Here is a 26,257-nt window from a genome sequence, read left to right as displayed (position 1 = left end):
TGTGGCAGATCAAAATGTGGGTTTGTTCCTGGGTCCTGGGAGAATTGGAGAGGTACAGGCATTACTGATGGAGGAGCAAAGAAGATTCCATAAAGTACACTGGTGGCCCTGGCCTTTCTCTGTGACTCAACCTCTCCATCTGTAAAATCATGGATTGTGGACAAGGTGCTACTTGTCTCCATCCAGCTGGTGCCGCACAAATTTGATAGTTCATAGGTTGGAGTTGAGGCCCTCTTGGTGCCTGCGGTCTGCCAGAACCTCTTCTGATTAGAGTGGGGGCTTGTAGGGGAGGGCAGGGACAGAGAAAAGGCTGCTGAAGCTCAGCAGACAGGGGCCTTGAGAGAGTTTGGGAGTGGTTTCAGCCCCCACAGGCAGGGCTGCCTCTCTGGGTCAGGGTGGGAGCACTGTTCCGCCATCCTGCCAGCTCTCATCTCTCCCACCCCACCCCCTTTCTGGTGACTGAAATGCTTCCCCCTTCCTCTGCCAGACCCCAAGCCCTGGGGACTCAATCTTTCTGAGGGCTCTCCTTCTGCCTTCAGATGTCCCTGGAGTTTTGGCTGTGGGTTTAGATAAGTTCTAGGTGTCATGATGCCCTGGCATCTGACTTAGAAGCTAGATTCTGGGTGTTGGGTTCTGGGCCTAGTGTGGGGATGGCTCAGGGTTATTTCAACCATGGCCTGCATTCCCACTGTGTTGTGGGCCTGTGTGAAGAGCCTGGAAACCCTAAACCCTGGACTAATTTGGTCACTCCCAGTTCCCAGCACTCTCACGGCCCCTCTGAACTCTTTCTTTGTTTCCCTTTCCTTGTCTCTGTTTCCTCCTGGTCCTGGCTCTGGTGTCTCTCACAGAGACCACAGAGAGAGCCAGCAGGCAGGGAGTGGGGAAAAGGGAGCCTGGTAGGACAGCTCTGATGCCCCTAATTTCAGAGCCAGCTGTCTTTGGAACATAGGGGTGGGGGAGGGCATGAGCAAGGGCAGCTCCTGCCCAGGCCCCTTCCCCAGCTGCCTTTCCCATATAATTATCTCCTCTGGGAGCCTTGAAGGCTAAATTAGGGAAGAAGGCAGAAATGAACCAAGGGACTCAGGGAAACTGGTGGGGGTGGGGGTGGGGGAGATGCTCCTGAGAAGAGGCATTAAGACCCAGAGAGGAGGTGGGAGTTTTTGCAGAATAGGTGGCTTTTGGCCTGCCTTCCTTCATATTGTTTGCCTGTCCCACCCAACTTCGGCAAGAAGCTTAGCCCCCTCCACCACCATGTCTGTCCATAACACAGGCTTCTCCCTGTCCAGCATAGAGCCTCTCTCGGGCCTCCAAAGCTTCACCTACTCTAGCCCTCCCACTTTTGTAGACCCAGCTTGATGTCCCCTCTTGCCTTGTAGAGGAGAGAATGAGTGAGTCTGTCTTTGGAAGAGCAGAGTTTGAGCCTAGGCTCCAGATCCCATGAGGGCTAGGATCAGTCACACCCCTGCTCTATACCTCACTTTCCCCTTCTGTAAAATGGGGGTAATGGTTTCTGTCTGGCAGGCTATTATACGGTGAGTGGCTGGTGTGATCACTTCCTCCCTGGGGGCAGGAGAGAGGGAAAAAACAGGCTCCACTCCCCCCTCTGCCATGCCCACAGCTCTTCTCAGTGACCGGCCTGGCCCTTCCTCCCTGCCCCCTACTGGTTTTTGAGCACAGGGCTGGGCACTCTGAGCCTCAGTATAACCTGGTAGACTTGAATTGGTTCAAAAGAGATTCACCATCCCCTAATTCCCCAACCTCTTCATAAAGCCTGGAGGTTCTCCTATCTGCTAGCCTCAATCCCTTCTGCTATCCCCTTCCTTCTGCCTCCAGGAAGATGGGGAGCAGCTGTTCACCCCCTCCTACTGGCCTCCATGGAGGAGACAATGTTCCCTTGTTTCAGGCCTGGGGCTCCAGTCATGCTCCCAGGGCTGTGGGTGGGGATGGTGTGGTGTGAGCTCCAGAATAAGAAGGGAAGAGAAGAGGCTTTCACACTTTGCTGATGAGGCAGAAACTAGGCTGAACCCAGCCAGGGGCTAACAGGAGAGTCCCTGGGGGGCAGAGGTGGCCCCTGACCCAACCCAGGCTTTGAGGAGTCCCTCAAACTCAGGTCTCTCCCAGCCCAGAGTCTCTATTTGCCCTCTGCATGGCATATCCCTATTGGGAGCAGGTGGCCTGGGTACCAGGCCTGGCTCAGCCTCTAACTTGCTCTGAGACGTGGACAGTCATCTTGGGCCTCGATTTTCCCATCTGTACAGTGGGATGTTAGACTGCGTGGTCTCGAAGCTCTGTAGGGAAGACAGCCTGCAGAGTGGTCAAGGGAAACAGGAAGTGTTGGAATGTTGCTGGAAGAGAAAGAAAGCTCCGTGCAACAGCTGTGAGAGCCTAGGAGTCCAGGGAATGAGGAATAACTCGTGGTCATTTTGTTCTCTGAACACCTGCTTGCGTATCTGCTGGGAGCAGGCAGAGCTGTTGGAGCCTCCATGCCCTGCCTTGCCACACCCCTTGTCATTTCCACTTACACCCACAATAGCCTGGATGATCAGACTCTTCACTCCAGTGCTTCCCCTACCCTGGCCTTCAAGTACTGAGTCTTGTAGCCCAACTTTCTGCCCTCAGGTACTGATACCTGAACACATTTGACAAATGTGACAACTATAGCCCAGAAACAGGAAACGACTTGTGTCTCAGAATCCTAGATGGATTGACTCACAGAATTTTAGCATACTGGACTAGCAGTTAACAGTGGCTAACATTTATTAAGTGCTTACTATATGCCAGATACTCGGAATGTTTCATTCTTCGGATGTGGAAACTGTGAGAATCTTCCAGTGCTGGATTCTTTGAATTGCAGACTGTTAGATTCCCACCGAGTCCTAGAATGTCAGTGTCTTAGAGGTGAAGGAGCCAAAGGGATCCCTGTTTCTTGGTGGGACTGGCCTGCCATCTGAGTAAGGGGCATACAGTCACGGGGTACCTGGGGCGTGTCACCTGCATACCCCTAATAGCCTGAACACCTTCCCGGTGGTTATTTAATTCACTGGGACCTGGAGGTGGAGTGGAACGAACTTTGAGACTCAGTTCTGAGAACACTGGGTCTAAGGTCACACGGCAAGGCAAGCCACAGCTGGGCCCAAGCACCAAACCCCTGCCCCAACAGACATGCCTCCCCCGCCACCCCACCCCGGCTTGTCCGACTTGCCCGGCTGCAGCCCTTCATCACCTTCCTTCTCTCTGTGTCCCCTTGGCAGGGAACCCATGGGGGTGGGAGTTCTCTCTTTTCCCTCCTTGGCTCTTTGCTGTGATTTTTCCATGGAAACTGGTTCTGGGAGGGGAGGCAATTAGGACATTTGGAGTTCTGAGCGATACCAAATATCTATAATTAAATGTCTTGTCACCCAGAGGAGAGTGGGATGGGGAGGGCAGGCAGAGGGCGGTCCCTTTCTTCTGTTTATTTCCCCCTCTCCCACACCCAACACCCCCCCCCCCACCGCCCCTGGCCGACTCCTTCCTAAGGGCCCTGGACTATTGGAGGGAGTACAGTCCAGGAATGGGTCCCCCACCAAGAATGGAAGAGTTGGGGGATGGACCAGGGTTGAGTCTGACATTTTTCAGCCCCACATTTCCAGGACCAGCTGGGTTTGGGAGGTTCTGTCCCCAGCACCCTCCCAGTGTAGGGACTTGCCCTTCCTGCTTCATTCCTTTCCATCTGTGATCTCAGGCTATACATGCTGCCCCACGTTGGGGGGGAGGCACCCCTAGGCCTGGGGAACCAGACACTCAGACCATTCAGAATCTAAAAGCAGACTTAAGGGACTGAAGGATGTTGAAGAACTGGTCTGGGGGCTGGCAGGGGAGACTTCTTAGAGGTGGCTATGCCTGGAGCCTGGCCTTGAAAACTGGAAGAATCTATATAGCCAGAGAAGAGAGGGAGGGGTTCTAGGAGGAGAAGGGCACAGTGATGAGCAAAGTCTAGGAGACAGGAAAGACATGACAGGTTGTGTGTGGTAGGAGTTTCTATCAGAGGCTTGGGTGACCCATGATAGAGCAATGCAATCATCCCTTTAACAAATACTTACTGAGCTCCTAGACATACCAGGCACCCTGCGGGGCCCTGAGGACACAGTAGCAAACAAAACAAAGTCCTGGCCTCATGGAGCTTCTAGACTAGTGAGGAGACCTCACTAGGGGCTGGGGAGCAAAAGAAAGTAGGTTAAGGGAGCAGAGAATGACAGGGAGAAGGTACTATTTCAATTTTTTAAAAAAATATTTTTATTGATTTTTGAGACAGAGACAGAGCATGAGCAGGGGAGGGGCAGAGAGAGAGGGAGACACAGAAACTGAAGCAGGCTCCAGGCTCGGGACTCGAACTCACAGACTGTGAGATCATGGCCTGAGCTGAAGTCAGATGCTTAACTGACTGAGCCACCCAGGCGCCCCGAGAGGGTACTATTTTAGATCAAGAAGTCTGGGAAAGCCTCTCTCAGGAAGTGAGATTTGAGCAGAGGCCTGGAGGAAGTGAGAGAGCAAACCAGCTAGCCGTCTCAGGGAAAGAACATTCTGGGCAGACCAGCTAGCCGTCTCAGGGAAAGTACATTCTGGGCAGAGAAGAACAGCAAGTGCAAAAGCCCCGAGGCAGAAGTGTGTTTGAGAAGTTATCCAGAGGACTGTGTGGATGGAGCAAAGTAGGAGATGAGGTCAGAGAGGTCAGGGAGGGTGGAAGTGGGTCAGGGTTGAGGTAGATCTCATAGGCCAACAGGAGGACTTCAGCATTTACTCGAAGTGAGACAGGGCAGGCACCTTGGGAAGGTTGTGAGTAGAGCAGTGACCTGATCCGACTTAGGCTTTCACAGGTCTGCTCTGGCTGCTCTGTCGGGGCCCACGGTGGAAGCAGGGAGGCCAGTAAGGAGGCCACTGGAATATCTGGGTGAGAGCTGATGGTAGCTTAGGCTGGGACAGAGGTGGTGGGGTAGTGGGTTTCTGCTGCAGCCCAAAGGGTTTTGTGAGGGACTGGATCCCAGCATTCAAAGTGAACACAGAGCTACTGTGGCACCCATTGCTGGGCAGTGTGTGAGGGGTTGATTAGGGTGGGGAGGGGGAAGTTGATAAAGTCCCCAGGGTGTACTGGGGCTGTAGGCTGCACTGACTGCCCCCTGCAGACCTACATTGGCTTGGTTCAAAACATAGGAGAGGGGAACCACCACAGGGCCGTAGTGAGGACAGCCACAGTGCCATATCCCACTGGTGTCTCCTCTACAGCCACCATGACACCCATCAGCTCCAGCTTGCATTTTCCTGAGACCGGGAGCTCATGCCACCCCATCTGGTCCTCCAGCTAGGTGGGCATTGCCATGGTCCCAATATATGGATGAAGAAGCAGGCCCAGAGTGGACAGAGGTTGGACTAAATGCCCTGTGGCTCAAGTATGGGATTTGGCCCCAGGTATCCTGACTCCCAGGCCATACGTTGGCCCCACAGAGTTCCCACTGAGCAGAGTTGGCTGGAATGGCTGTGTTGGGGTGGGGGAAGGGGGAGCCCATGTTTCCCAGAAAGGCTTGAAGCCCTGGCGTACTTATTGGGAAATGTGCCCAGGCAGCCTGGCGCCTTGCTGGCAGGCCCTAAAACAGGGGCTCTGGGTCTCCTGGGAAGCAAGAGCCTATTGGAGCCAATGCCCCCGCCATGGGAGTTGATCCTCTCCCCCCACTTCCACCCTGAGCCTCTGGGGCATTCCAGGGGTGGACTGAGGCAGACAAAAACTGCCAGGCTGCTGGGCCCTGGGCAGTGAGTGAGCCCCAGCCCATGACATGCAGGGGCCTGGAGCCCCAGCCAGGGTATCTGAGCTCCAAGAGGGGCATCCATGACCTCCCCCTCCAGTAGCTGTGGGAGGTCACCAGGAATGACTTGGTAGCACATAGAGGCTGCACTAGGGGTCAGGAGATGGATTCTGGTCTTAGCCTCTCCATTTTCCTGGTGTGTGGCCTTAAATAAGTCCCTTCCCACCAGAGCCACAGATTCCTCCATGCTCTTGGGCACAAGGATAAAACCTCCCCACAGGGCTGTTGGCAGGGGCAATAGCTTTCCTGAGTAGATCCCAGTTTGTAGACTGAAGTGCCATTAGGCTGCTGAGGAGACTGAGGCTAAGTGGGGCTGGGCCTCACCAGGTCCAGCCCCCAAGGCCTTTTCCTTGCCACCAGCTGCTGTTCCAGGCTCCGCCACACACACAGATGAGGCTCTCCCCACACTTGTGGCAAACTGGGGGGCTTAGTCTGGGGTGATGCTGTTGCTGCCGGGATTTTAAAAGTTGGTCCAGGGCATGGGGCCGTCCCTGGGCTCTGAGACTCTCCCTAGGCAGGGAGAGAGTGCGTGCGGAATTTACACAGGCACCTGAGGTCAGAGGGACATGAGCTGATTCCAGTCTAGGCTGGCAGACAGGTGGTATATTGGTTTCCTGTTGCTGCTGTGGCAAATTACTACACATTTAGTGCTCAAAATGATACAAATATTATCTTACAGTCCTGGAGATCAGAAGAAATGGGTTTTACTGGGCTAAAAATTAAGGTGTTAATAAGGCTGTGTTTCTTCTAGAAGCTTTAGGGGAAAACCCATTTCCTTGCCTTTTGCAGCTTATCGTGTCTGCTGGAATTTCTTGTCTTGTGGCCCCTTCCTCCTTCTTCAAAGCCAGAAGCATCACACCTTCAAATCTTTCTCTCACTCTATACCTCCTGCCTTACTCTCATAAGGACACTGGTGATTACTTTCGGCCCACTTAGATCATGCAGGAGAATTTCCTCATCTCAAAATCCTTAATCGCATCTGCAAAATCCCTTTTGCCATGACAGGTAACATATTCATAGGTTCCAAGGATTAGGACATGGACATCTTTGGGAGTCATTATTCTGCCCACAACAGGTGGGCAGAGGGGCCAGGCTGTTGGTTCCTGAGACCAAATCCCCCGTAGGTGCTGGGCATGAGGCAGAGCCTCTGAACACAGGCCCACTACATCTATTGTACATTCATTTCTTCCAATGTTCATTTGTCAATTGTCATTCATTCATTTTGCAGTCAATTGTTGAGACCCTTAATGGACAGTAGGGACACACAGGGAAAGCTGGGACATCATCCCTGCTTACCAACGCGTTTCAACAAGGGTGCTAGTCCCCTGAGGTGGATGGGGTCAAGAGGTTGGCTGAGCACTGGCCTGGTGGGAGAGGGACAAAAGTGGGTCACTTATGGATGGGCTTGGTTTTTAGGGGTTGCTGGCCCTGAGCTTGCTGACTAAAAATTGGGATGAAGCAGCTTCCAAGAAGGGCAGTTAGCAGAGGATTTAGAGGCAAGGCAAAGAGGGAACTTGAGGGTCTAGGGAGGGAGTGGGAATTACATCTCTGTCAGGCTGCTCTAAGTGACCTTGGGTGAGGAAGAGCTCCCTCACCTCGTGTGCCAGGAGCTCCATGTTGGGGATTGGTGACCTGGTGCTGTTGGACCAGAGGATCTGTCAGGTTCCTTCATGGCCTGAGAGGCCGAGGTGCTTCCCAGGACATGGTATGTGGAGGGTAAGGAGCACTGCCCAGATCCTTTCATCCCCCAGGCTGGCTTTGAGACCCAGGGCAAGCATTTACAGACTCCTCTGCATTGCCCCCTCACTCCCCCAAGGATTATTGTTGAGATTAAATGAAATCATGCCAAGAAGTCTTGACACATAGTAGGTGCTCAAGAAGTGTTAGTTCCTTCCCTCATGACTGAGAGGCTCAGATGTTAGGATTCTAAGATTCTAATAGACATTGACTCTGGAATGCTCAGCATCTCTTTCCAGCCGTGAAGCAGAGGACAGAGCTCTGGACAGGAGAGCAGGTAGGGTCCTGACTGGGTAGGGTCAGTGGCCCAGTAGCCTGGGACTTTGGAGGGGGCAGGTGGGCAGAGAGAGAGGGGCTGGGCATTTGGGTGGAGTCCAGCTCCCCCTCTTCTTTTGTTACCACCAGCCCCAAACTGGGAGGCTTAACAGAGCCAGAGCCCTCTCTGGTCAGAGCCCCAGACCCATTTGAACCTGCCTCTGAAGCAGCGTTCACAGCCCTTCCAAGCCAGGGGGTCTGAGGGTCCATGTGCCTGGTGGGCTTTGGGGTTGGACTGATAAGGGTTGACATGTCAGAGTTGACTCTAACTCACTCATTGGGTGAAAACTAACAAGTCATTGTATCTCAGCTCTGAGCCTTAGTTGCCTGCCCTGTCAGTCCAGGACCCTAGATTTAGAAGCTCTCAGAACTGTGGCCACTTTAAGGGCATGTGCTTTTGAGATTGCCAGTTAAGAGTGTAGAATCTTGTGGTTTCAGGATGAAGGATTGTTTTTTTCCAGGAGTCCATACCTCTTAGCTTGATTTTGTTTGTACATTTGAGATGGTTACTTCTTGGTTCTGAGATTCTGGGGCCAAGGAGAGGCGGGGCAGGTCCTGGGCCAGTAGGGGAACTGTGTTGGAGGGGGCCAGGCTGAGGGAGCAAGCACCAGGTTGGTGTCTGTTTCCTGTTTATTGGTTCCCAGGGGGTGAGCAGGCCCTGCCCCAGAGCAGCATGGAGCAGGAGGGAGGGAGGCGGGCTTGGAGGAGGGGGGGGTGGTCCTGGCTGCCAGCCAGCCTCACAGTCTGGCCTTCTGGGACTGTTGAGACCCCTCCCCCTGAGCCCCCTTGAACAAACATCCAGTCCTTTCCCAGGACAGGGCACTGAAGGTCAAGGAGCAGATGTGGAAGGGAAGGGGTGGTAGGACAGGAAGGGACCCTTCCCCCCCCCGCACCCCCCCCCCCGGCCCCTCAAAAATCCTACTGACTCCATCTTTCTTGGCTGCCTGTGTTACTGAAGTCTCACTTCTGGTTCCTCACTGTTCCCCTCTGTCTCTCCCCGTCTCCTTGGTGTGGAGCATAGTGGTGAGATGTCCAACTTCTTGGTAGGCTAGGAGGCAGGAAGAAGAAGAATAGGGACAGGGCCCTCAATGCCAGGAGGTCTGCCTGGAAGGATCTTTAGAAACCAGCGATGTCTTCTAACCATCCCTTACCCTAGCATTATTCAGAGGCGACAGGAAACTGAGGCCCAGCAAGGGGAGGGGTCTTGTCCAAGGTTGAGCCATAGTAGACCAGGAGCAGCAATCTGCCCTGTGCACCTCACTGCTGTTCCAACCCCAAACTTGGATTGCTGGGTGTAAGGGGGCACTGGGAATTCTTGAGGGGGAGGGTGGCATGGCTCACTTGGCATTTTAGGGAGTTGGACTAAATGAGGCAGGAAAAAGAAGCCTCGATACATGTCTGCAGAAAGGTCTCTGACCAGAGCACACAGGGAAAGGCTGTGTGTACAAGAGCCAGGTTGAAGGCCTTTGGTGCCAAGTTAAATGACCTGGGCTTTGTCCTGTGGGCAGTGGGGAACCATGAAAGCGTAGGAGCTAAGGAGGAACAGTGCCAGATGGACACATTAAAAAACATCCTCTGGTTATGGACTGGAGAAAGCAGGTGATGAGAAGCCCAAGCTAAGGGGTACAGGTGATGTAGGGATGGAGAGAAAAGGATGACTAGGGAGATAATTTGGAGGTAAAATCTGGCAATTTAAATTTAGGCTCAGGGGCCCTATTAGAAACTGGGGTGTTGGGGGTGTAGTGGGGCCCATCTCCCTTATTTGAGTTAGAGAATGTGGCAGTGGAACAGAATGCAGGGTCATCTGAGCAGAGCAGACCATTCCTCTGCATTTGTAGAAGGGTAAGGGGGCTCTGAGCCAGCTCAGATCTTTGCCACTGTGCCCCGCTGTGCCCCGTATGCGTCCTATCTAACTTCAGTCCCTCCTGCTGCAGCGGAAGTGCCTGCTTCTCAGTGGGGTCATCAGAGAACAGCAGAGCTTCAGGCTACACCCCCAATCCCACTCCTTCTGGGAGTGGCCTGGGTAGGGAGCTTGGGGGGATGGGGAGAAGGGGCAGGCCTGTGCTGCCTTGCTAGCTATGACCCAAGACCAGTCACTCAGCCTCAGTCTCCCCATCTGTCAAGTGGGAATCCTAGATGTGGTGGAGTCCAGGAAAGCTCTGGACTGTGCAGGCTCTCAGGAGCTGGCAGTAGAGCAACTGGTGTGTGGACAGGCAGGCCATCTTGCTGGCAGTGCTTACAGTGGGGCCTACAGTCAGAGACAAAGTATCCTTGTGATATTTGTACCAGACTCCAAGACAAGTGCTGTTCTGTGGCCCTGCAGTCCTAGAGGCCTTCATGGAGAATAGGGCAGGCTGTAGGGAGAGGAGTAACTCAGATTTGGGGCCTGATCTGAGCCTCAGTTTCTTCACCAGATGCCTAAGTACCCTTCTAGCTCCTTGCTGCGCCTGGGTCTCTTTTCCCCTCCTCCTGGACCAGAGCTTTCAGGCTTCTCCCCAAGGCCAGCGGGGGCGTTGCCTGGGGCGGGTGAGGAATTTCCGAGGGAACAGCTAAATTCAGCCCCGCACTAAAAATAGTCCTGGGCCTGGCCCCAAGGCTGGAGGAGGAGATGGGGGGGGGGGGGGTGGAGGGAGGAGGGCGGGGCAAGCCCTTATCCTGCCTGCCCCACCTCTTCACCTGGACCCAGGGCCTGGGCTGCGGAGGACCTCCTCCCTTGTCCACTTCTTACATCAGGCCTTTCCCTTACTGGAGTTCTGGGCTTTCTTCTCTCCTCCCTTCTCTGTCCTCCCTGCCTTCCTCCCCCAGCCTCACCCCTTCTGGCTGTGTCTCTTCTCTATATCTCCCTGCTTCTGACCGAGCCAGACAGAGGCCCCTGGCCAGGACCAGGCCTTCAGAAGAGGGCCTTGAATAGGGAGGTGTCCTCTTGGCATCCCAGCCTAAGTATCAGGAACCACCCCCGGCTCCACTCACAGATATTGCAACCCCTTTCTTCTGGGCGGGGCGGGGGCGGGGGAGGACGAAAGAACTCAAAGGTTCTGGGGTGTAGAGATGTGGGTGGAGCCCCTGGTTCATCCCGTAACCCAGTGCATGGTTCTGGTCAGGTGGCTCCACTCTTGCCAAACCCTCCTATTCCTGGCACACGGGGCATCAAAACACATTTATTAAATAAATGTCATGGAGAGAGTGGGGAAGGCAGGAGGAGAAGAGCTGGGCCCTGCCCTTGGGGAGTTCCCAGGCTACTCTGAGCTCTTCCCACCCCCTAGATCCAGCCCTGTTTTGGCTCTGCCCCAGGGATCACAGGCCTGAGCATCCAGGCAGGTGAGAGCTGGCAGATGGGCAAAGGGTGCTGTCCCAAGCCAGTACTGAGTTGGGGTAGGAGGGGGGAACTGGACACTGAGGCCCAGCAAAGGTGAGGTTCCTAGCTCAGGTCACAGAGCTCAGAAGGAGAGACATGGTGGTATTGGAGGCTAGCCTGGCCTCACTCCAATGCTGCAGGAGTGAATTTTGACTAATTTAGCAGGGAGATCAAGGAGGAAGTGGATGGAACGTCTTAGGAGGTCTAGCCCACGGTATTTGACTGAATATGGCGCGACTCATGGCTGAGGAGTCACAGGTAGTGGTAGCAAAGCTTGTCAAGCTCTTCCTGTGTGCCAGGCACTGGTCTGAGCACTTTCCATGCATTCACTCATTCAATCTCACAACTACCTGTGGGGAGGTGCTATCATCCTTGTTTCTAGATGAGCCTGAGGCAAAGCGTGATAAAGTACTTTGCCTGGGTTAGGGAAACTAAGTGGGGAATTGTTGTTGAAACCCAGACAATCAGGTTCCAGGATCCATGAACATCACCCAGGCTCCTGGCTGTCAGGACTGCCTGGGTGGGCAGTGGTGCCATCACCAAGGTGACTATGTGGGAGGAGAGAGTGGATTCCGCTTTGCACATAGGAAACCCACTGACTGGATTTGCAGCACACAGTCCTAGCCCCAGGAACTAGCACATAGTGGTTGCTCAGTAAATACTAGTTGAATGGCTTACTTGCATATGAGGGCCCCTTGGGGTGCAAGAGGAGGTGATGGGCAGGCAGAGGGAATGAGTATTTCCTCCCACCACCTGCCCAGAGACCTTTCTCTTGGTGCTGGAGTGCAGCTGAGGTGGTTGCTGGGCTCCCTGCTTGTAGAGAAAGCTCTGGGTTGGAAGGGCGCTGAGATGAGCAACAGGCAGGGGAAGGAGGGGTGGGTAGGGGCAGGCCAGGCAGCGCTGGCGCGGTCCCGCCTGCAGTATCTGGAAAGCAGATCTCTTGGGCCATGGCCGGCGTGACTCAAATGGAGACAAAAAAACCTTCCATATTTGGACAAAGAGCCCAGAGAGGCCCGGACCCGCAGCCAGCCCAGGCCGCCTCCCCCCACCCCTGTCTCCCTCTGGGCCCCTAGCCCTGAGCCCTGTCCCATGAGTTTAACTCTTGGGCCTCAGGCAGCACTGTGACCTCCTCCCCTGAGTCATAGGGCCACCTTCCATGTGGCCAAGCCTGGGCCATGGGTGCTGGAGAAGAACCAGCCAGCGTTGGACCCTGAGCTTGGGGTGGAAATGCAGAGAGGAGTCCTGGCATATCCTGCAGTTTAGAAGGGGGTTACACACCCAAACAAACAATTCACATGCCATGGGGTGAGTTGACTGTAGACCCCCACCTATCCCAGCATCGGCAAAGCAGAGGTACACAACACGTAGGCATACATGCGCGCACGCGCGCGCACACACACACACACACACACACACACACACACACATTTCTTTTCAATTCCTAGCAGACTTCTGTATTCCCAAAGACATTTATGCAGATATCAGCAGTGAGGACCCAGCCTGAGAACCTCTCATACCTTCCCTGGAGCAAGCTTTGATGACAGCAAAGTTGGAGTAGATACGGGCAGCCAGATGTCAGCTTAACAAGTAATGTAAATAGTCATTATCCCTCTGGGGCGATGCAGATGGAGCAATTCATCTCTGCACTGAAACCCCTGAGTGCCCAACGTGTGAGCTGGGTTGTGCAGTGGATGCCAGAACCAGGTGAATGGGGAGAGGGCCTCAGCCCACTTTCTGCCTGGAGTGGGACCTCATTCCCAGGGGGAGGACCCACATGCTCACTGTCACTGGTGGAGTAACTGAGCTGACTACACAGCTTCCCCGGCTTTTCTAATTAGCCCTGGTAATTAACTCTGGAATCAGCCTGGGTAATGCGTGTGGAGAGTCCAGGGTAACCTTTAAAATTCATTTCCATTGTTGTCCACTGGTACCTACATGGGCAGGGTTAGCATGTGGGCTATAGGACAAACAGAAAGAGATTCCTACCCCAGGAAGAGGTGGGGGAGCCTTGTCTGAGTACTGAGGATCAGAAGGAGGCCAAGGTGGGTGAGGGTCAGGGAGGCTAATGTGGCTGGAGCCTTGAAGAACCAGCAGGACTGACTGGCAGAAACGAGGCCAGGCCTTTCAGTCAGAGAGAACCAGGAAGGTAGAGAGGCCTGTGATGGAATGGTGCGTCTAGGGTGCCATGGAAGCTCCTGATTTTTGGAGAAGTCAGGTGGGTCCTGGGGAGTCTAGAAGGCCAGCCTTGAAAGTCTGGGGTTCATCTCCGGGAAGTATTTCCAAGCTCTTAGGAATAGTGGAACCCTTTCTTCTATAGGACAGGTCAGCTTGGAACCTGGTTGATTTAAGTGAAGGTGGGGGCATGTCTGCCCTCTTGATCACGTCTCCCTCCATGTACTTCCATGGAGTCCCCTAGGACTTAGGCAGAGGCTGCCTCTGTTTGGGGCAGATGGGCCTTGGCATAGGGGTTGCAAGCAGGACAAGCCTCTCCCTTCAGGGAGCCTCCTCCGAGGCTCAGAAGTTCAGCCCAGCCAAGCTCCCCGGGGAAGGAACAAACCCCGTTGGGACCATGTTTCCAGAAGTATCCAGGATGATGGAGCACCCCACCTTGGGGCTCCTATGAGCAGGCAATGTCCCCCAGCAGGGGCCTATAGAGCTGGGCTGGGCCCTACCTGATGGGGAAGATGACCTTTTGGATGGTGGGAAGACCCTGATTGTTGACTGCTGCTGCCTGGGAAGGTACAGGCCCTTTGAGGGGGGTAGGAGTTAGCAGCTAGCCATGATCCCAGTATGGGAATGCTGTCTGGCCCAGCTCCATCACTGACTGGGGACAGGGGGAGGCAGCGGGCAGGTAATTTAGGTTAGAATTGGAAAGATTCCCCCAGAGCTCAGAGTAAAAGGAAATGTGAACGGACATTGGCAGGAGAAAGCCTGAGCTCTGAGCCTGGCAGATCCAAGGCCCTTCAGAAACCAGGCTTGGCCCATCTCGGGCACTAGCCTACCTGGCCTGCTACACAGTTTAGGCTCCCACTTCTTTGGCCATCAAAAACATTGGATGAGTCAGAAATTGCCAAGCATAAAGACAGGATGATGCACATTGCAGAGACCAGCATATGCCAAGGCCTGGTGTGTAAGAGTGTGATGGGTTGGAGGAATTACTATGGCATGAGCATCATGCAACCAGAGTATGATACAGGTGGGTAGAATTTGACTTGATGCTGATGGGTCAGCAAGGGCCAGTTCATCCAGAGTGTTTGGGGTCAACCTGAGTGCTTACACTTGATCCTACATCCAGCTGTGTTGGTATAAATGGTTATATATATAGATTGGAGCCAGATGGCTTAAGTTCAAAGCCTGCTCTTCCTCTTAGCTATATGACTGTGAGCAAGTACTTAATCCCTCTGTGGCTCAGTTTATGCTCCTATAAAATGGGGATGATGATGATGACGTTCATTATAGGGTTTTTGTGAAAATTAAATGTGATAATGACTGTGGTGGCTGGGCTGGACCACTGACCACAGGGGATCAGTGGGAAATCATAAAGTTGGAAGGAGAGAGAAGGTGGCCTGGCCTGGCCTGGCTGAGGAAGGGCCCCAGGGATGGGGAGAAGTGGATCGGGTCACCGGGAATAGCCTAGAGAGTCATCTGTGGGGGAGGGGGACATGCTGAGTTCCCTGGGAGAGGCTCAAAACATCCCCTCCAGGCAGCTGCCATAGGAAAAGAGCTAAGGGGCTTTGTGGAGGTGGGGTGGGGGTCTGTGGGCTTGGGAATCTGCTGGATTCTCCCTGGCAGAAATTCCCACCCTGCTATAAAGTTGCCTATGGATGATCTCACTTTACAGTCAGTATCTATGGCCCATAGAGAGACAGGATTGCCAGGGCTGCCCAGCAAGTTCTAGCCCCAAGTCCTTCATCTAGGCTGGGGCCTCATTTCCAAGCTTTGGCTGGGTGGAAGCCTAGCCCTGACGTCACTCAACCTGAGGAGGCGTGGGGGCGCTAAAGGAGCAATTTGCCAGTTCTCTGCAGAAAGGGCTAGGGGCTTCCTCTCTGGCTGCAAGGTGGGCAGGGAACGTGTCCTGTATGAGACCACAGGTGACACGGGAATTGTGCGAGAGGAGACCGCCTGGGAAACTGAAGAGAGAAAGCAAAGACAAAGGCTTCCAACGCAGCGTCCCAGAGCAAACCACTTCTTTCATCTTGTTTTTAGTCACCGGGAGCCCCCTTGGGACCTGGTCCTGTGCGTAGGCTGGAAACACAGGGCAGTGCCCAGGGGTGATCAGAGGCTGCTGCCCAGAGGCTGGGGGAGCCCAGAAAGTCCACACTCTGGAGGGGGTGTACAGAAGGGACAGTTTCTGAGAAAAAGGCCAAAGCTAAGCCTTTGATGGATGAGAAGGAAGATGAGGGTTGCAAAGGCTGTTCAAAGCTGAGCCTGGAGCAGGCAGCAGGTGCCAGATTGTAAGGTGAAGTTTTTAAAAATTCAATGTAGGTATTTAATATTTTGAATAGATACTATAGTCACATGGTTAAGAAAAACCAAAAAGGGTAAAAAGTCAGGGCGCCTGGGTGGCTCGGTTGATTGAGCGTCTGACTCTTGATTTCGGCTCAGGTTGTGATCTCATGAGCTCTGCGTTGGGCTCCACGCTGCCACGGTTTGGGGTTCTTTCTCTTTCCCTCTCTCTCTGCCCCTCTCCCCTCAAAATAAGTACATAAACTTGTTTAAGAAAAGGTAAAAAGTCTGCCTCTCACCAGCTGCCTAGTACCTACCCTGTCCCACCCAGGACACCCCGTTATTAGTTCTTGTGAATCCTTCTATATGCAAATACCAGCAAATGCACTGTCTTTCCTTCTCTTTCCACACAGAAAGAGGCACACTGTTCACACTGTTGTCTACTTAATGAGATCTTTTCCCAGATCTTGCTTTATCAGTGCTTTGAGAGCTTCCACAGTCTCTTCTTGTGCTGTGTGGTGTCCCATCACACAGATTACATCTGTATTTAGCCACGCGTTAAAGGATGTTTAGGATATTTTCAGTCTTTTCCTGTTACAAATAGTGCTGCAGTGAACAAGCTTCTTCAGAGGTTATTTTGTACATGGACTGGCATATGTTTAAATGTTTTTTTTATTTTTTATTTTTATTATTTTTTCAAAGCCCAATGTGGGGCTCGAACTCATGAGCCATGAGATCATGACCTGAGCTAAAGTTGGACGCCCAACCAACTAAGCCACCCAGGCGCCCCTAAATTTTTTTTAACATTTATTCATTTTTGAGAGACAGTGAGAGCTGTGGAGGGGCAGAGAGAGAGGGAGACACAAAATCCAAAGCAGGCTCCAGGCTCTGAGCTGTCAGCACAGAGCCCAGTGTGAGGTTTGAACCAACAAACCATGAGATCACGACCTGAGCGGAAGTCAGACGCTTAACCAACTGAGCCACCCAAGTGCCCCTGAACTGGCGTATGTTTAGAGCAATTTCTTAGGGGTTGAATTGCTGGGATGAAAGGTATATGATTATGACTTTGATGCTTTACAGAGGGGGGTCCATTACCAGAGTAAGAAGCCTATTTCCCCACAGCCTCACTAAATGGGACCTGCAGTATTTTCCCAGTCTGAGAGGTGAAATGGTATCTCAGCGTAGTTTAATTTGCATTTATCTTACAGTGAGTAAGGCTGAGCATCTTTCCAGATGTCCAGGAGACATTTGGATTCTCTTTCAATGAATTGTTCATATCCTTTGCCCATTTTTCTCTTGGGTTGTTGGCCTTTTGTTTACCGATTTCTAGGAATCTTTAAAGTATTAAGGGGTTTATTATTTTCTGGGTTATGAGTTGTAGATATTTTTTCCAGATTTGTCACTTGATTTTTGACTTTGTTTATGGTATATTTTTACCATGCAGAAGATTTTGTTTTTATGTGGTCTACTTTATCAAGCTTTTATTTTAAGACTTCTGTATTTGGAGTCACATTTAGAAAGGCCTTTCCCACTCCAAGCTTATAAAGCAGTTTCCCCATGTTTTCCTCTGGTGTTTTATGTTTTCTTGTTTTGTTTTACATTTAAATCTTTGACCCGTTTGGAATTTATCCTGGTGTGTAGTGTGAGTTATGGCTCCAACTCTATTTCTTCCCAGAACTGGAGTATCTTTTCCAGGTGGGTATGAAGGCCCGAGGCTGTAGCTATTGAAGGTCAATGGCAGAGTGGTGAGAAGGGCTTGGGGCAACAGGAGTATAATGTGATAGCCAGAGATGGGGCATAGGCTGGTGCCATAGCATTCTCAAAGCCTCATCTCTGCTGTATGACATTGGACAAGTCCCATCCCCTCTCTGGGCCTAGAGTATACCTAGAGTGTAGCCGAAGGGGCCCTGGATATCACCCTGAACCCAGGGCTGACTGTGAGGGAGGAGATGGCCAGCAAGAAGGACTGTCCTGAAGGCAGGGGCACAGAGGGTGGTGGCCATGGATCCAGCACCCACTGAGGCTGGGCTGAAGTGGAGGGGGTTGGGGGGCTGGCAGCAGAATTGACAGTGTTCCTGGAGTGGGCAGGCAGGAAGACAGAGAGGGGCGGGCACCCATTTAAAAATACCTACTGCAGCCTGGCACTGCAGGCAGGGGTGGGGGGCAGGCCCTCTGCCAGCCTTCCGGATCCAGGAATGCTGAGGGTTGCTGGGGCAGGCACACTGTCAGTTAGTTGTCTGAGGACTGGGGGCCCAGCCCAGCTGTAGCCATATCATGGAGGTCCTCTTCTCTCCACCATGCAGCAGGCATCCTTGTCCTCTCCAGTGGAGAAAGAGGGACAGACCACCCTCTTAGGGACTACTCCTGGTACTGCCCTGGACTTGCTGTGTGACCTGGGGCCAGTCCCTGTCCGCTGGGGTCTCTATCCATCAAAAGGGGCAGTTGGACTTGCCTGGTGTGCTTCTGCCATCCCTGGCCCTCACCCAGATTCCAGTTTGGGTTCGAGCTGGGAGGGAAGAGCTTGAGGTCCTTACCTCTTCCCCCTTTACAGATGGGGAAACTGAGGCCATGGAGGGGACCCTGACCCCTGCCCTGCCATTGCTCTTCTTGGCTATCTTGGGCCCCTGGACCCTCCTCCCTGCCCCCACACGGCCTGTACCAACTCCCCACCCCCACTCCTGGGCCCCAGTGGTCAAATTCCAGGGCTGCCATTGCCATGGCAACAGTGGGCTCACAGGGCCCCTCCTCTCAGGGTTCTCTACCAGGCTGTTGTCCAGGGAGGAGGCAGAGAGGGCCTCCCGCCCCTGGGGGACTAGAGGGGTTGGGGGTGGGGTAGGGAGGAGGTCAGACCCAGCTGGTTTTGCATTTGTTTTCCAAAGGAGAAAATGGAAAAGGCACAAAGTGCTGCCAGTAAATGCTACTCTGTTGTTATCCCAGACACAGTGGGAGGGACAGAGGTGGTCACCTGGGCTGGGGACAAGAGAGCCACCTAGAAAGCCTCTTCCAAACTTGCACTTGGAGAATCGCCCCATGAAGGGTCTGAGACCAAGGTTTTAGAATGGGAGATGGAAGATCCTTCCCCAGGTGACCAGCATCCAGTGCTAATGCTGCCTAGGGACTGAGGGGCCCGGCCCATCTTGGGCTTTCTTCCAAGCAGACCTGCCCCATTGTGGAAGGAGTTACCATGGTACCATTGGAGGGGGTGAGCTCCTCGGCCCTGGGGTTATGCAAGCAAGGACTGCCAGGGGATGCTTACCCCGGGAGGGGGTTCGTCCACTTGACCTCTGAGATGACCTGCCTTCTGAGGTTCTCTGGTTATTCATAACCATCCAATATTTATTGAGAGCTCTGTTCCACACACTGTGCTAAGTAAGCCCTTTATATTCTGTATTCTATAGATGAAACCGTGGCACAGCTGTGGGCCTCCTGGAGGTTGGGGCAGCCACCAGCACAGTGTAGTCTCTGTATATGTACATATACATCCATATGTATGTCTGCGTATGTATATTTTGTAACATTCAGATGGTGCAGTATGCATGCTTCTTGCTTCTTCCATTTAATATTACACTGGACATTTCTCCGTGGCATTTTAAAGAACTCCATAAGTGCATGATTCACACAGCTTTGTGGTCACTTCCCGCTGTTGTGAAGAAGGCAGGGTGAGTATCCTTGTCCTCTTCTGCTGCTGCTATCCCCTGGACTAGAAGATGCCTCCTCTCCTGCACCGAGGAGTAGATGTGGATATTCCGACCCCGGGGTGCCCTGTGGGCACAAATCCTGTCTGCTATGAGACCTTGAGCCCAGTCCTTAACTTCTCTGTGCCCATCTCCTCTTATGTACAGCAGGGTAACAATAGGGCCCACCCAGGAGGCCTAGCTGCAGATTAAAATAAATACTTGTAAACAGCATGAAGGAACACCTCCAGATAGATTAACTTCTATTTGTATGCTATTGCTCTCTTTTTGTCCTAGGCACAGCAGGTTAGTGGCAGAGGGGAGGATTTGAGCCCCAGCCTTGCCACCTCAAGAACCTGAGCAAGTTATGACTCCCCACTGAGCCTTGGTTTTCCCCCCTGAGTTGCTGTGAGGATCTGATGAGATTAGGCTCTGCAAGCATTTTGTAAACTGTAAAGTGCTGGATGATGGATGCCACTTATTATCTGTATCAGGAGAGCAAGGCTGCAACTCCAGAAGCACAAGGCTGCTCTCAGAACAGAAGGGGAGTCACCAGATCTGGGATATCAGGACAGCTTCCTGGAGTGTTAGTCCTGGTCCTGGGGGCTTGGGACAGTGGAGCCTACCTAGGTAGACCTGTCTCAGTCTGACTAACAGCTGTGAATCCTGTTGCGTGTACATGCACATACACATGCACACATGGGTGACTGTGGCTGCCCAGGCATTAGGACTGGTCACTAGTTGCTGATACAGAGCAGCAAGGCTTGGAAGCCGCTGGTCAGCCCAAGCTAAAGCCCATTTCTACCAGCATGGCCCAGACCCAGTGACAGCCCCTTGGAGGCTGGTGTGGAGGGATTGTTGAACAGACCGTGTTCACCGTCCCTGGGCATCTTGACCACCCTGGGCTTGTCTAGTATGATGGGAGGAGCTTCCCTGGGCTCTGGGTTGGGTCAGGGTACACAGGGTGTACTTTAGGGCCAGAGTGACTGATGAATGGAACTTGCTCCTCTCCTGGGGTGTCCCCTGGATCTTGGAATAGGGTAGGGGCAGGGGAGGTTGGGGCCTCAATGCCTCCCAGTGGATTGGGCTCCTTTGGACAAGATTTAGTGAAAGAGCCCCAAGGGCCCAGTTCTAGCCTCAGCTGACTGCCTGCTGCCCTGGGGGATCTCAAGACACTTTCCTCTCTGAGCCACATTTGCCTATATGTAGAATGAGAAGGAATGGTCCTGTCTCTGGCTCCTTCCTTCAAGGAAGGCTTGAACATGGGAATTCTAAGGTTGCTGTTCACATTCATCACACAGAAACTTACTTTCATTCATTCACTGATTCACAAATACGTACTGGGCACTTACTGTGGGCCAGACTCTGTTCTAGGCATGGATACTGAAGTCTGCAAGTTCCAGAGGGGAGGAAGCACTTCTGCCTTTGTTCCAGCACCATCCACACCTAGAACAGAGATCAGATTAGTAGGTTGGTAGGAGCTGATGACACCTCAAGCTTCCCAGGCTGAGCCGTTGGTGGTCCGAGTATAGTTTCTAGCACCGTTGTAAGTGGGGAAGATTGCCTCTTTTGTCTGCCGGGCTTTGAGAGCCCCCAGGATTATATCTACAACTCAGGCAGGCCCTGCCCCCTCCTCCTTGCCTCTCAGCTCCCTGGGGCTCTGGCCTGAGGCTGGCCTGGCCTTTCCCAGGGTGCCTGGCCAACAGCCCAGTGAGTCATCTTCCGCTCTAGAGGCAGGACACCCCATCCCACCCTGAAGACACACACAAATGGAGCCCACCTCCCCCCTCAGCTTGTGCCTGGGTTCGAGGGAGGGAGGGAGCCCGCGGTAGGGTCTGGAAACAGACACTGGATAACTTCCGTTCCCACGATCCCTTACCCCAGCCTCCCTGTGTGCTAGAGAACTGGGTGGAGATGAGGGAGGGGAGCCCTCCTTGGCAGAGCACCTACTGTGCAGCAGGTGTTCACTCTTATTTTCCAAGTGGGGAAACTGAGGCTGAAGGGAAGGAATGTTTGCAATAGCTAGAAAGTCACAGCCCTGGACCCAGACCATAGGGGCCCAAATCCCTGTGCGGTGTTCTATGCTGTGCAAGGTTTGGACATTTTGAGTGAAATAATTTATCAAGCTCAGAGGAGAGGGTTCTGGGAGGTAATCTCACACACAGGTTCTGAGCTAGGACTGGGGCCACAGGCCAGACCACTATTGCGGGCAGAAGTGTGCGCAGGGGTGGGTGGGTGCATTTCCTGGGAGCTAGGGTTGCCAGATTTAACAAATCCTGCTCTAAGGCTTCATTAGATTCCCAGTGGTATCCCTGCTCCCCACCCCTGGCCGCCAAGAGTGGGCCAACTTGGCCTCTCAGACTCAGATGTAGGTCCCGGAAGATCTGGGTTTCAGTTTCTCTACCTGAAAAGTGGAGATGACAGTCTAGCCTCTCGGGCCCTGGAAATGAGTAAATTCAGAATTTCTTAGCTGGTCAGGAGGTGTTTTTCACATCTGTTGGAGTCTGTCTATCCACCTACCCCCCACCTCCTGCTTCCGGCCATTATCCTTGATGTTAAGAAACTCTTCCTTCCCAAGCTGGAAGGTCCAGCTGTATCTTCTTGAAATTAAGTGGCGATGGGGGAGGGCAGAGAAGAATAAAGGGAAAAAACCCACATGAAAAAAGACCAGTTAAATTCAAACCACATGCCCCACAGCCTCTGCCATGCAGGCCTCTGCTGCCATCTGTGGGTGTCTGGCAAAAGTGCAGTTCTGGAGCCCAAGCTTTCTCACTAAGGTCCTGCCTGGCACAGGAAATCTAGGAGGATGGCCAGGCTGTCCATTGGCTGTCTCTGGGGTGACCTCACTTACCACCTCCTTCAGGGAGCATGGTGAGGAATTTAGAGTCCACCTGAACCCTCCTTCCTCCCTCATTTGTTTACAGAGGGGGACCTGATCCCAGACTGGGGAGCAACTCTGCTTAGTCACAGAGCGAGTCAGTCATTTGACACATATATATTGTGCACCTGGCGTATGTCAGGGACACAGGTATGAACACAGAGAGACCTGGTCTCTGCCTTTTTGGACCTTATAGTGGTGGGGGTGGCGGACACAGAGAGACCTTCCTCCTATTTCCATGTCTCCTATTGTTGCCAATCATCCAGGAAAGAGAATACAGCTTGTCACCACCTAGTTCAAGGGATTCTGGGCTTGGCTTGACTCATTTTTTTTTTTTTTAATTTTTTTTTCAACGTTTATTTTTATTTTTGGGACAGAGAGAGACAGAGCATGAACGGGGGAGGGGCAGAGAGAGAGGGAGACACAGAATCGGAAACAGGCTCCAGGCTCCGAGCCATCAGCCCAGAGCCCGACGCGGGGCTCGAACTCACGGACCGCGAGATCGTGACCTGGCTGAAGTCGGGTGCTTAACCGACTGCGCCACCCAGGCGCCCCTGGCTTGACTCATTTATGTGCTCTGTGACCCTGGTGAAGTCACTTGACGTGGCATCAAATCCCACCTTTGCCATGTCCAACTTCTTGACCTCAGGCATGTTGCTTCAGTTCTTGGAGGCTTTGTTTACTCATTTTTAAGATGGAGGTAATATTATACATAACTTAGAGGATTGGTGTCAGGATTAAATGAGATAATGCATGAGGAACAGCACCTCACTAAACAGGAGCTGGTAGTAAAAGTAAGACCCCACCAAGGTTGTGGGGAGTGCACGTCATTCCTGGAGGCCCAGGAGGGGCTCAGGAGTGCAGTGGGTGGAGGTGTCTCTTCTGGGTTGAGAGGTGGCCGGCACAGTTCATCAGCCAGAAATTGGCCCTGAGCCCCAGCACAGGGAGTGAGAGCTGCCACCTTGAACCTCTTGTCAGCTATCAGGGTCAGTTTCTAGAAGGAGTGGTGAGATTTTCTATTGCTGCTGAGGTTGGAGTCCCAGCTGGACTCCTCTGGGCCAGTAGATGAAATCTAGGTCTGTGCAGATATTATCCTCTTCCTTCCTTTCTCCATTTAGGAAATTAAGAACCTTGGGTTTTTACCCCAGCTATGCCACTTATTGGCTGTATGGCCATCGTTTACCTCTCTGAGCCTCAGTTGCCCCAGCTAGGTAGCTCTCACTCAGTCTTTCATGCAGTTGCAGCCACATAGTGACTGCGCTGGAATTACCTTGAAGGCATCCTCATTCATAGGTCTGGCAATCGTGCTGGCATTTGGGTGGGACCTTATCTAGGTGGTCAGCTAGAACACTATACACAGGCCTCTGCATGTGACCTGGGCTTCCACACAACGTGGCAGCCGGGTTTCAGGAATGAGTGACCCAAGAGAGCAAGGTGGAAGTACATGGCATTTTTATGGCCTGGCTTTGGATGTCACATAGTATCTTTTCTGCTATATTCTGTTAATTGAGGCAGTCACAAAGGTCACCCAGTTTCAAGGGGGAGGAGACATAAACCTCATCACTCTATGGAAGAGTGTCAGTACCACACTACAAGAAGAGCATGTGGCATGGAAAATATTGTGATAGCTATCTTTGAAAAATGCAATCTGCCACACCTTCCTGGGGTGGTTAAGAGGATAAAATAAGACAGTGATGTAAAGTCTTAGCCTGTGCCTGGCACATATTTAGTGCTCAGGAAACAACAGCTATAGCTTTTTTTTTTAAGTTTATTTATTTAGTTTGAGAAAGAGAGCATGAGCACGTGCATGAGCAATGAAGGAGCAGAGAGAGAGGGAGAGAGAATCCCAAGCAGGCTGTGCACTATTAGCCTGGAACCCGGCATGGGGCTCCATCTCATGAACCGAGATATCATGACCTGAGCTGAAATGGAGAGTCAGACGCCTAACCAACTGAGCTACCCAGACTCCCCAGCTATAACTACTTTTGAATATTATTGAATGGCCCTGACTTTTCATTTCTGCCATGGAACCAAACAGACTATCACCCACTGATGGGCTGTACAGTCACACGGTCACAGAAGACCACTGACAAGAGTATACACAGACATGTGGGTGAGTCCACACAGACGAGACACACATTGTGTCACTCACAGTCCCACCTCCAGGTGCACACAGTCCCACCTCAGCAGGGCAGTGGCCTTCCTGTGGCAGGAAGGACCTGAGGCTCCTTCGGTCCTTGATCTCTCCTTCCCATCCCCAAACATATTCCCCAGAATTCTTGGACCCACGCTGAGCAGCCAGTCCCGAGGGAGCTCTGTGGCTTGGACACTGCCCTTGAAGTTGCCTATGAGGCTTGGGAACTTGGTGGAGCCTTGAGAGGCTCCTCCTTCCGGAAGAGAGTGTCTATAGGGGATAGGCCATGACCTGGGAAGGCAGGGGGAAGGGACAAATGACAGGAGAATAGGGAAGGGGTCTCAGACAAGAACAGATGGAGATACTGGTGCCCCAAGAGGAGAAGTGGCTTGTTCAAGGTCACATTACTAGTAAGTGGTAGAGCCAGGGATGTGAGGCCAAGCTGTCTGGCTTCAGAGTCTGCCCTCTTAATTTCTATGCCAAGAAGTCCCTCTTTTGGAACTTTGGTCTCATTGATGAACCTGAGGACCTGAGGAGGGCAGCACCATCAGTGAAATGAATAGCCCACTAGGTTGGGAACGTTCAGTTCCCATAACGGTGGACATTGATGGGGTCAGGAAGGGCAGACAGTCCATCTGGGCAATTAGCCAGGGCTTGTTTCCCAGAGAAGCGTATCCTCCTTGATTCCAGCATTGCCTGTTGACAGCATTTTATTTTCCACCCAAACCATTCTGCGTCAGGAGAACCTGTTTATGTAATCATCTCGGTACAAATGAGGCTGGAGAAAGGTAATGCAGACTAGTGCACCAGGAAGGTGGGGGAGGCCAAGCTGAGTGCACGAGGCTAAGGGGAGGTGGAGACGGGCTCTCCTCACAGGGGAGGGGGTGGTTTTAAGAGCATGGGCCCTGGAGACAGTCACCTCAGATGCACCCCTTATCAGTCAGGTGACCACTCTGAGCCTCAGTTTCCTTGTTTGTAAAATAGAGGAGAAACAATAACAGCCTTTGATGTAGGGCTCCCGTGGAGATTAAAGGAGCCAGGGCTTGGAAAGCAATAATGGGGTGCTTGACACCTGAAAAGTGTTCAAACAGCATTAGTGATGGTGAGGATTCTAAGATTATGGTGTTCCCAATCTGGTTTGGGCAGCTCTGGGGTCCAGACCCTCTGTGGCAAGTACTCATACAGAGCTATGCAGATATGAAAGGCTGGAGACCCCTCCCCACCCCACAGGAGCCTGATGAGACCCACTGCCCCAGAACCTGCCTTGCATTTGTCATTCCTTTTTCAATTCCTATCTTCCCACTTAGACTGTGGTACCCAGCAGGGCATAGACCTCTTTTCTTATCTTTAAATCCCCAGCATAGGAGTGCCTGGATGGTTCAATTGGTTAAGCATCTGACTTCGGCTCAGGTCATGATCTCATGGTTCATGAGTTTGAGCCCTGCATTGGACTCTGAGCTGACCGTGCAGAGCCTGCTTAGGATTCTTAGATTCTGTCTCCCTCTGTTTCTGCCCCACCCCCAACTCATGCTTTCTCTCTCTCTCTCTCAAAATAAATAAATAAACGAAGAAATTAAATCCCCAGCGTAGTGTTTGGTACCTGGTAGGTACTCAATAAATACTTGTTGAACTAATCAACAAATGAAAAAATTAAAACTCAGTTAATTACCCATCTATTGAACCGTGTGTTTGTGTAGCCATTTGTGGGTTCATTTGTTACTGATTCATCATTCTATTCACCCCTCCACTTAGTTATTCACCTATGATCATCCTATTCATTTAGTCAGCCATTGCTTATTACCCATCCATTTGTCCATCCATGTGTCCTTTCTCATGACTGGGTCCCAGTTGGTCCAGCACTAGCTGCAGGAGGACCAAGTGGCC

General features: G+C 52.4%; 1 protein-coding gene across 1 annotated transcript in view; it reads left to right on the top strand.

The window, feature by feature from the left end:
- The window catches only part of ARHGEF17 (Rho guanine nucleotide exchange factor 17), a 58,183-nt gene that overhangs the window by 3,661 nt on the left and 28,265 nt on the right, over positions 1-26,257 (top strand). The window lies entirely within an intron of this gene.

This window comes from Lynx rufus, unplaced genomic scaffold (genome assembly GCF_022079265.1).
Source record: "Lynx rufus isolate CCGP_SWC_20201006 ecotype Redwood Valley unplaced genomic scaffold, mLynRuf1.p SCAF_9, whole genome shotgun sequence".
Taxonomy (NCBI): Eukaryota; Metazoa; Chordata; class Mammalia; order Carnivora; family Felidae; genus Lynx; species Lynx rufus.
Note: the sequence above shows the minus strand (reverse complement) of the source record. Positions and strands in the feature narration are given on the sequence as shown.